Source organism: Balaenoptera physalus (genome assembly GCF_965194825.1).
Source record: "Balaenoptera physalus genome assembly, chromosome: 2".
Lineage (NCBI taxonomy): Eukaryota > Metazoa > Chordata > Mammalia > Artiodactyla > Balaenopteridae > Balaenoptera > Balaenoptera physalus.
The window spans coordinates 136,158,838-136,168,849 of record NC_138883.1 but is presented as its reverse complement, the minus strand read 5'-3'; positions in this window follow the sequence as shown (position 1 = coordinate 136,168,849).

The following is a 10,012-nucleotide window of genomic DNA, read 5'->3' as shown; positions in this document are numbered from 1 at the left end:
CACTTATTGAAACACAAGGCCCCCCGCAGTTTGCCAGATCTGTAGCTCTGGGTTCCAACCTGTGGCTCTTAAAGGAGCAGGACCAGTTTGTCTTGGAGGCAGCCTTTTCCATCACGTTTTGAGACTGGAAAACTACTGGGCTCATGGCACCTCCCAACCTGCATTTGTTCTGCTTTGTGAAGTGGGGAAGAGACATGGCTCATCGGAATAAATGCTCCTTATCCTGTAGAAACCGGGGCCCTGGTGGGTCTGCCCCTGCTGCTGCTGGTGGGGTCCTACCCTGGGCTGAGTCTTGGGGATTCCTGGTCAGTTCTGTGCCGTGTGACCGAGCTTTATGTGGAACACAGGCAAGTCTCTGACCTACAGACTTCCGACCTCGAAGATGGGCAGAATGACAGCCACTTCTTGGGGCCAGAGCTGCCCCGCAGAGGGTTCATACGTGCTGTCTTTTTCTTAAAGTCTTTTGTGATCCAAGAGGGAATTGTCACTAAAGCATGGTCCCCACTGACCCCATGCACTGGGTTGGCCCTGGAGGGCAGGGGTGGTCTAGGAGACGGGCAGGGAAGTCGGTGCCTTGTCTCCTTTGGTCCTTCCCTGTGTGCAGTAGGGCAGGTGGATTTTTCACCTTCATTTGCACACGAAGCAGGCAGCTCCTAGGGTTAATGTGGTTTGTAAGTGAGAGCTGCAGCTGTGAAGGAAGAGGTTTGCAAGTCCTGGGGACCACCCGGAAGGAGACAGCATCCATCAGTTCTCGGCTGGGGAGGGTGCAGGTAGAGGAGGGGAGGTCTGGGGTACCTAGGATGTAGCAGCCCTCTCACCCTGGAGCCGGCCAAATAATTGGAGCTGCCTGTCCTGGGAGCCGGGGAAAGGGGCTTCTGCAAAGCCTGCTCTGGGCGATTAAACCCAAGGAGGAAGGCCCAGCAGTGACTGGAACCATCTAAACACAGAGACAAGGCTCCCAGTCTGGTGGGGGAGACACAGCTGGGACTAGACAGTCATGAGAGAGAGGTTCTCCCTGTGGGCCGGGCCCTGTTCCAGGTGGTGTGGACACGGACAGGAAGGATGGGGCCCTGCCCTCTTTGAGTTGATTTCCTAGCTGGGGGGATTGGGGACGCAGACCCTAGGCCAGCAAACAATAAGAGGACACAAGGTCTGATAAATACCAGGGAGAAAAGAGCCAGGAGATGATTAGAGGGAAGGGGTCCAGGGAAGGCATGAGGACCAATGGGAGGCGTGGGTCTGTGAGGTGGACAGACTTGGCTTTGAACCAACTGGCGTTCTTGGGCGACTTTGCTGCCTCTCCAAGCCTCAGACACAAAGTCCGTATGAGAGCCCTTGGTTAGGCTCTGGTGGCCTGAGTGAGGTCCCTGAGGGGTCCCTGATGGGCTCGGCATCTGTCGATATTATCAAAGGGGGCTGTTGGGGCATCCTGAGGCGCTGGGGAACTGCACCTGGGAGGCGACTCTTGCCACCCAGCTGGGGTCTGCGTTGTGTGTTTTAGGATCAGCTCCCGTTCTCTGATGGAGGGCCCTGAGCGGGTATGGTTCTAGAACCGTCCTGCAGGGGGCAGCAGATTTCCACTACAAACGGCCTGTCTCTGCCACCACCTGAACCCAACCCTGGGAAGGCTCAGCCGTCACTCCCCTGCCCCCTGGGGGCCGTTCTCCTTGGTTGTGAGCCCACACTGGAGCCAGAGACCTGGAGACACCTTGTCCCTGCCGGAAGTGCGACGGGGCGGGGACACAGGAGAGGGCTAGAGGCTGCAGGGAGAGGCTGGCCTCACCTGCCTCCACCAGCGGGAGCCCCGGGAGCTGTGCCGACCGCCACCACCCAGCTTCAGGAGGGGCCTCAGGCAGCCAGGTGGGCTCTCTGCCCCCCAGGGTTGACGGGGCAGCCCTGCTTCACGGTCACCTCCAGCCATCCTTCAGGGATACACAGGCTACTCCCAGCTCCAGCCTCTCCTCCCTCCCACCTCTGTGTGGCAGGAAGAGGGGCCGCCCTGAGCCACAAGGCCCAGGCATCGCTCTGCTGCTCCCCTGTGACCTTCCCCTTAGCTCTAAGCTCGCTGGTTTGGGTCCGAGGCCGTTGGCAACAACCTGCCCTGCTGGCCACGCTCATCTTCTCTGTCTCCCTGAGCCCCTGGTTGCAGCCAGCCCAAACTGCTCCTGCAGCCTCAGATGTTTGAGGGTCTGCTTCTAGGCCACTGTCCCCCTTTTCCCCACCTCCTTCACCTCCGCGTGCCTGTGAATCCTGTTCAACCTCAAGATGCAATTCAAGCTTGGTTTCCTCTGAGCAGCCTTCTCTGACCCTGCTGTCCCTGTCCCGTTTCTGTCTGTCCCATCCCGGTGCCCACAGATGCCATCAGAGCCCCTGGCATACTCTGTTGCCCCCATGTTGTCATAGCCACCATGCCCCCCTGGAAAAGTGGGGCTCCCAGCGGGGACCAGGTTTCCTTCACCTCCAGCTCTGAGTCGTGACTCCGCACGGGCCCTGTGGGTGCTGGGCTTGAAGCCTTCTCTTGTGAGGTGCCCGGAGAGGGGACCCGGGGAGCTCCCCTCCCTGGAGGATGAGCGGGCTGGGGGCCCAGGCCAGAGTTCAGGTCCCGGTCGGGCAGGCCTCCTGGACCAGGGGGGACATTTAAAGCAGTTAGAAGCCAGTTCTGGGCAGTAGAACAACTTCCCCAAGGCTTCCTGGCCTGCCGGGCATTAACCCTTCATTTGCTGGATTTTTAGAATCTCCAGGGAACGGACTGGAAGGATGATAGGGTTTTAGAAGCCTGGGGCAAATATTAAGTAGAGGCAGTTTACTAGCCACGGTGGTATTATTTCAGCATCGTAGCTCCTGGAAGGTGGCTGTGCTGCGGCAGGCGTGCAGGTTCCTGGTCCCCGGCTGCCTCACCCGGGGAGGGAGGCACCCAGGCCTGACCTGGGGCTCGCTGTACCAGGCAGGAGGGTGAAGGGGCAGCAAGGTCTGGGGTGGCAGCAGCAGGGTGGAGAGCCTACTGGACTCACACAGGAGGGCCCCAAGGCCCGGGGAGGAGACCCAGGGCCCTCATAGCAGCCTGGCTGACAGCATGGGTACCAGAGAGAACGTCTCACTTCAGATCAGGCTGCACCCCGACTGCTGTGACCTGGGCCAGGTGTTAACCTCTGGGGGGAGGTGGGGAAAAGTGTCACCCACTTGATGGGGGAGCAGTGAGTGCCCGGCCGTGCTAAGCACCGTGCAGGGGGAACCTTAACTGCTGTGGCCAACTCCTCGGGGCTGCTGGTCCTCAGCATGGACCAGTCTGGCCTGGGCCTGGTCATCTGTCCTGAGGCCCAGCCCACTCCCTGCCATCCCTGCCCTGGAGATGCTGGAGATAAAGGCTCTGCGGGCCTCCCTGCCTCCTTTTGGGGCCACCTCTTCCCACATTGCTCTGGGCTCCTGTGGTCCCCAACCCCCCACCCGGGGCCTCTCTGCCTCCCCCTCTGAACCCCATGTCACGTCACTCTGTCCCCTGCACAGAGCCTCACGGCCCCCTTCACCTCCTGAGTTCTGCTCTGACAGTGGGTGTGGATGGAAATCAGATAAGCTAACTGTCGCCCAACTAGGTCCTAGTTCAGTGTTTCCTGAACTTGGGGCCAACAGATGTATGGTGGGGAGGGTAGTCCTTTGAGATCTCTAGAAGAATTGAAATTTTTGTATGTTTTCATATTGATGGACATCTTTTTCAATCAACTGAAGCGAATCCTGGGTCATTGGGAAAGGCAGGAGGGAGAAAGGAAGCCGGGACTTGAGGGCTGTATTGGAGCCGAGGAGTCAGTGCTACTTCCCCGGGGGGACGAGGGAACTCACACCCGAGACGGGCTTCCCAGGGTCAGAAGACTGAAAGGCAGGGGGACAGACGACAGGCAGCTGAGCTGGGGAGAGCCTGGCCCGGACGCTCCCACCTCCGCCCTCCATCGCACGGAGAGGGCCCATTTAGTGTCTGCAAAACATCACCCGTTTCTTAAATTAATGCTGTCCCTTTGCGTTTTATTGGTTTTGTAGTTTTGTATGGGTTTAATTAATAAGTGTCTTGATTTTATAGTTGAAAGGAGCTATAATTACAAAGATTCTCTCCCTACCCTCATAAATTATACAATGAACTCCAGCCCTGGAGGGCCTGGGGAAATATTGGCCCCTAGAAAGCATCTGTATGTTATGTATCTTTGGGAACCCCGAGCTGGTCACGGCCTTGACTTGGGTGTGAGTGAATAAAGCAGCTTGAGTGATGGGCCCGTGAGCAGAAGCCACCATCTACAGAGGGTTGGTTACTGGGTGCCAGGCTCTGGGCCTCTTGTTTATTGTGTTTTCTCGTTGAGTCCTCACAAAATTGCCACGAGGTCGGATTTATCCCCATTTTCCAAGTGGGCATCCTGAAGCCCAGAGACTTGAAGTAACTTGCCCAAGATCACACAGCTAAATGGTGGAGCTCAGATTCCAACTCGGCCCCTCCCGCCTCTAAAGGCCGAGCTTGTCCCTGCCTTGTTCAATGGCTTCTCCGACTGTCACCCAAGTGCCTTTGACTGGTATTATCTTATTCTCCCGACGGCCCTGTGACCCAGTCCTAGTCCTTCCCCAGGACAAGAGAGAGAGGCTCAGGGGCAGCGTGTGACTGCCTCAAGGCCAGAGAACAAGGTGAGCAACGTGAGGGCCAGCGCAGGGCCATTTCCCGCCGCCGTTCTCATCCCCTCCCCACTCTGTTACACCCTCTGTAAGTCATCCGGGGAGGGCGGCCACACTCATCTCCTGGGAGCACTGCTGTGTCCCCAACACCAAGCACAGCCCCAGACACGGCATAGGGCCTCACTGAATGTGTGTGGACTAAATGAATGTGTCCCCAAACCCACACCATGACCGGACACACAGGGGAAGCGTCAGCCGGTGTCTGTGCAAGGACAGGAGAGAGAAAGAAGGGAACGTTAGACCCACCCAGTCAGAGGGAGGGGCCTGGGCACTTCCTGGAGGGATTCACCGCCCCCTTCCACCCTGACCATTAGCAAAGGGAAGGATGTGTCAGCTCACCAAGGCAGATGCTGGAGTCGCCCTGCCCGGCTCACCTTGGCATTGGTCCCTGGTGGTCCAGGCCCCCAGCCTTGACTTGAGGGCCACCTGGGAGCCCTGCTGACCAAGCCCCTCGGATGGAGCCCAGGATTCCAGTCCCCTGAGCTTCAGGAAGGAGGCGGCTGGAAGGGGGCTCCGCTGTGACAAATCAGCCCTTGGATCAAACACTCGGCAGGGCGCCTGGCACACAGCAGGTGTCCATAACACGTAGCTGTCATGGCACTGGCTGGAGACTCCAGTCCCCATGCATTTGGGAGAGTGGTCCACACCAGCAGCTGGATCATGTCTGGGGTTGACAACAAGGCCAAACCCCACCTGGGAAAGCTGATGGCTGCCCCTGGACTGGGGTGACCCAGCTGAGACCCCACAGGCACCCCGGGCTGTCTCCTCCTTCGACCCCAAGCCTCTCAGGCTTCAGGTCTGGCGTACCTTCTTTCCCATCCTCTTTCTCTTCAGGGTCCGTTGAGGTCCCCCTACCTGCCCAGACTCCAGGTGGCGGTCTGGCCCCCTGCTTCCCCCAGGACCAGAGCCTTGGCTTGATGCCACCCCTGTTTTGGGGCTCCTCAAGGGAGGAGCAGGTGGGTGGCATGGGGTTCACCTGGAAACCAGGTTGATGGCATCTGCCTGGTAGGGCTGTTGTGAAAATGGTCAAAGGAACTGCAAGTTCAGGGCAGGTGCAGACGTACGCATTTTGTCTGCAGGAAGACCACATGAGGACACGTGGTCATCACCCCTCGTGGCTGAGAGAGCTGAGGCTGAGAATGATCACACGTCACCCCCCATCACACAGTCAGTAGGTGGGTGACAGGGCTGGGATCATGGGCCAGGTCTGGTCCTGGAGCCTGGGCTCTTCCCTCTGCCCAGGTGTCCCCCTGCCCACACCACTGCCCATCCCTGGTCATCCAGGCCCACCCAACCCAAGGCACACACCCCCTGCCCCCAGCTGAGGGCTTGGCCTTGGGCAGGGTGGGGCTGGTCCAATGGACCAAGCACTTGCACTGCTTCCTTGAGGGCGTGCTTTGGGGACGGCCTCTCCACCCATTTCCAGCCCCCTTAATCCCTTTAGACGCCTGCTTTCAGGGGTGTACCCCGCAGCCCCAGCCAGTTCACCCACGTTAATAAAGTGCCCAGCCCCAGAGACAGCGGATACTGTTGCTGGACTTGTGCACAAAAGGAGCTTGGAGTGAACTTGAGACCCAGGCCCCAGACCATTTCCAGCAGACCTTTCTGAGTGTGTCTTTGTTCTTCCCGGGCAGATCTTCTTGGCCAGACAGTTTGCTCTGGCTAAAGGGTCCGGCCTGGGGAGGGCTCTGCTTCCTGCGGGAAGGAGGGACGAAGGGGGCGGGAGGACTTCAAATGCGGAAGAATCTGTGAGCCTTCCCAGCACTGCTCTGGGCAAGGATGGAGTGATGCCCGGCGACATGCCTGCCTCGGCCTCGGGGATCCAGGCTGCCTGGGATTGCGTCCTCCGGTTCCAGAGACACCCTTGCCCCCCAGCACATCATGCCTTGCACACCTGCTGCCCGTTGCAGTTTCTTAATTAAGTCCATCCTTCTGGGACCTTCTGAGCGTGTTAATTTCTGTTCCTCTCCTTCAGGGCTCTTGCACCAAACCCACATCAGAGGCAGGAAGGGATTAAATGGTCAAAGGTGCTGAAAAGCCTGGAAAGGTGGGGAAGGTAGCTAAGAGGGAGCTGTTGAAACAGGTGGTAGAGTCTTTGGTCCCACTGATTCAGGAGGTGATGATTTCCCAGGGACAACGGGCACCTCCCTGGGATTAGAGGTCCTTAGACTCCTGATTGGTGCCGGGGGTTCCCACTGACCACTGGCCAGAACACCAAGCTTCTTCAGCCCATGCGGGAGCCGGATAAAGAGCTCTTGAATTGTTTTAAGAGTCTAAGTAAGGCCAATCAGACCAAAGAGATGCGATTCCTGGGCCATATTCAAGAGATGAGCACATGGTAAAGGACCGTGAGCCAAGCAGGGTCCCCTCCCTGAGTGTCTGGTGGGAGACAGGTATGTGAGGCTAAGGGTGGGCCTTTCCTTCAAGGCGCCCTCTCTCCAGATCTCGTCGGTCAGCCGGGGAGCGGGTGGGTGCAGGGGCCCTCCTGGTGTAGGAGCTGCCCCAAGCAGGCTTGCTGGAGGAGGGAGTCCGTGAAGGTGGTGTGAGCTGGGGGGATGAGATGGGGAGGGGCTGACGCTAGTTGGGGCCCGTGGTTTGCTTGGTGCTTCCTTCCGTGTTCTCTCTCATTTTTGCCTGTCTTCCCAAGCACCCCTGCAGCAGGACCGCCAGCTTCATTTGGCAGATGAGGAAACAGGCCACAGGTCCCGCGGCCAGCAAGTGGCAGGGCCACCACTTGAAGGGGACTTGTTCCAGCCCACAGGGGCTCCAGCACATCATCTGGCAGCTGTGGGGAGTAAGCATGCCCCTCCCAGGCTTCCCTCCTATTCTTTTTACTTCCTTTTTTCAAAGTTTAGCATCGTTGCCCTTAACAGGATCAGAACTTTGGTCCATGCGTAATTGGGTATTTGCCGTAAAGCCCAATCTTAGTGAAGCCAGCTGTCCTGGGCCACCCAACCCAACAGGCTCCCAAGATTCTGTTGGGTCGTGGCCTTCAGATGTCTTTATCCCCTGAGTGACAGCCAGGAGACCCCTGCCAGTCCTCTTACCAACCACGGCTTTGCAATCGGCTCATTCAAATGTAACACATTTCCCTTTGGGAGGTTTATTCTGTGAGCATTGCACTTCTTAGGAGGTTTTTCTTGGAAGTTTTGTCATTTAAATTTAAAAATCAAGAACAATCCAGCTGCGTGTGCTTTCTGACTTGTCCTAAAGTAAGATTTGGATGTCGGGGTCCCGAACCTGCTCCTCCTGTGGTCCTCCCGGGCTCGGTAAATGACACCCCAGCTTCCCCGGGTGCTGAGCCCACACACCTGGAGGCAACACCTTGTTCCGCTCTCAAGTTCTCTCGCTCCCCAAAGCTCTACCTTCACAGTGAACCCCAAAGCCCGTCATGCGTGCCACCTCTGGCTCTGCCACTGCCCTCCCACTTCTGGCTGGCTTTGTGTCGCAGCCCCTGACGTCCTTTCTTCCCTGCAGTGATCCCACTCTTTGCTAGAATGATTCCTTTAAAACCGGAGTCCAACCCGTCTCCCCATGCTCAGAGCCTGCTAGCAGCTTCCTATGGCAACTAGAGTAACAAGGCCTGTCCTGCTCCGGCTGCTCTGTGGCCTCACCCTGCACCCTGATCCAGGCACCTGGCTTCCTGCTGCCCACACTTTCCGGGCTGCTGCTGTGCCAGGGCCTCTGCACTCACCGTTCCCTGTGGAGAACGCTCTCCCCAGATCTTTGCATGGCCCGTTCTCCGGATTCACGCAGGTGAACTAGTCCGAGGTCCCCGCTGATCCCACCGGAGAGGAGAGCCTCTCCCCACCATCCCTCAATCCAGGGTGCATCTCTCTCGGGTCCTTTGACCCGTGAACCTTTTCTTCATGTTGCTGTCACATGGGACATTTGCTGATGTAACTGCTTGGTTAGGGACCTGTCTCACCAACAAGAACGCAAGGGAGTGTGTACAGATCTCTGTCGCATCCCCCCAGCACCCGCGATCACAAAAGACTTATCCAATGAATCAAGGACCACGGGCAGTTGCAAAGGGAGGAGATGGCCATCTCTGGTGGCCTCTCCATGCTGTCAGGGTGCCAGGGCTCCGTGTGCAAGGCAATTTATGAGCGTTAGCTCATTGGATTTCTGTAATGGCCTTAGGAGGTAGGTACTCGTAATTCCATTTTACAAAGAAGGAATCCAAGGTTCAAAAAATCCAAGGGAGACCACACAGCGACGGGCAGAGCCAGTTTGGATGCCAAGTCAGCCTGCTGTCTGAGACCAAGTGCCCCGCCCCAGTCCGTGCAACCTCCTGCTCCACCCTGCGCGCTGGCATTGCTCCGATGAGCCCCACTCTGGCCTGGCTCAAATGGGTCAAATGGGTTCTTGGTAAGCGGGGGGCGGGGGTGGAGCGCGGAGAGGGGCCCGCAGCTCCATCTGCTAATGCGTTTACCTCCAGGCTGACTGGTCTCGGCTGAGCTGGCACAGAAGCGTCTCTGCTCCAAACCCAGCCTGCGGAGTAAGATGAAGCTGCTTCTTGGGAATCATTTAGCTCACGACTCTGTGTTCCATATTCATGATGAAATGCAAATTTCCATGTTCACGAGGGCAACTAGTAGCATGGTACTTGGAAAAGAATTCCAGTTGGTTAAGTTTAGGGTCCTGAACAAATTCCAAACCAAGACTCTTTTCTGGCCAGGCCCGCAGCTTTTTCATCTGATGGTGAATGAGATTTTTTTCTCTCTCCCGTGTGCCCTGGCTTCTCAATAATCTGTTCTTCTGCGCTGGCCAAGTGCCAACAGCCCTCGTTGGTTCCCCCCACCCCTGCATGAGTATTCATTTCATCCCACTTTCTAGTGAGGCTGAGAGGCCTATCAATTTGGGTGACTGGGTAAGATGCGTGGGGATGTCCCAGCCTTGTTTTGTCCCTTCCAGGATGGTTCTTCCTCCAAAGCCTGGACTCCTGTGTTCTCTCTGGGAGCCTGCTTAAGAACAGGGCTCTAGAAAGTTCTCCCTTCCTACTTTTAGCTTCCTCCTCGGCTTGGAATTGGTGTACATGCTCACTCTCTGGTTTTCTCAGTTCACCTCCCTCCTGAGCTTCCAGGGTCCACGTGGCCCTCTCCCCTCTCCTTTCACCCACCGTCTCACTCAACCCCTCTTGCTTTGGGATAATAGTGACACCAACACTGGACACTCACTGTGTGCCAGGCCCTGTCCTTAGTACTTCACAGGAATTAACTCACGGAATCTTCAAACAACCCTATGGGATGGACACTCCCCACTTTACAAAGGAGGGGATGCAGGCTCAGAGAGGTTGACTCTC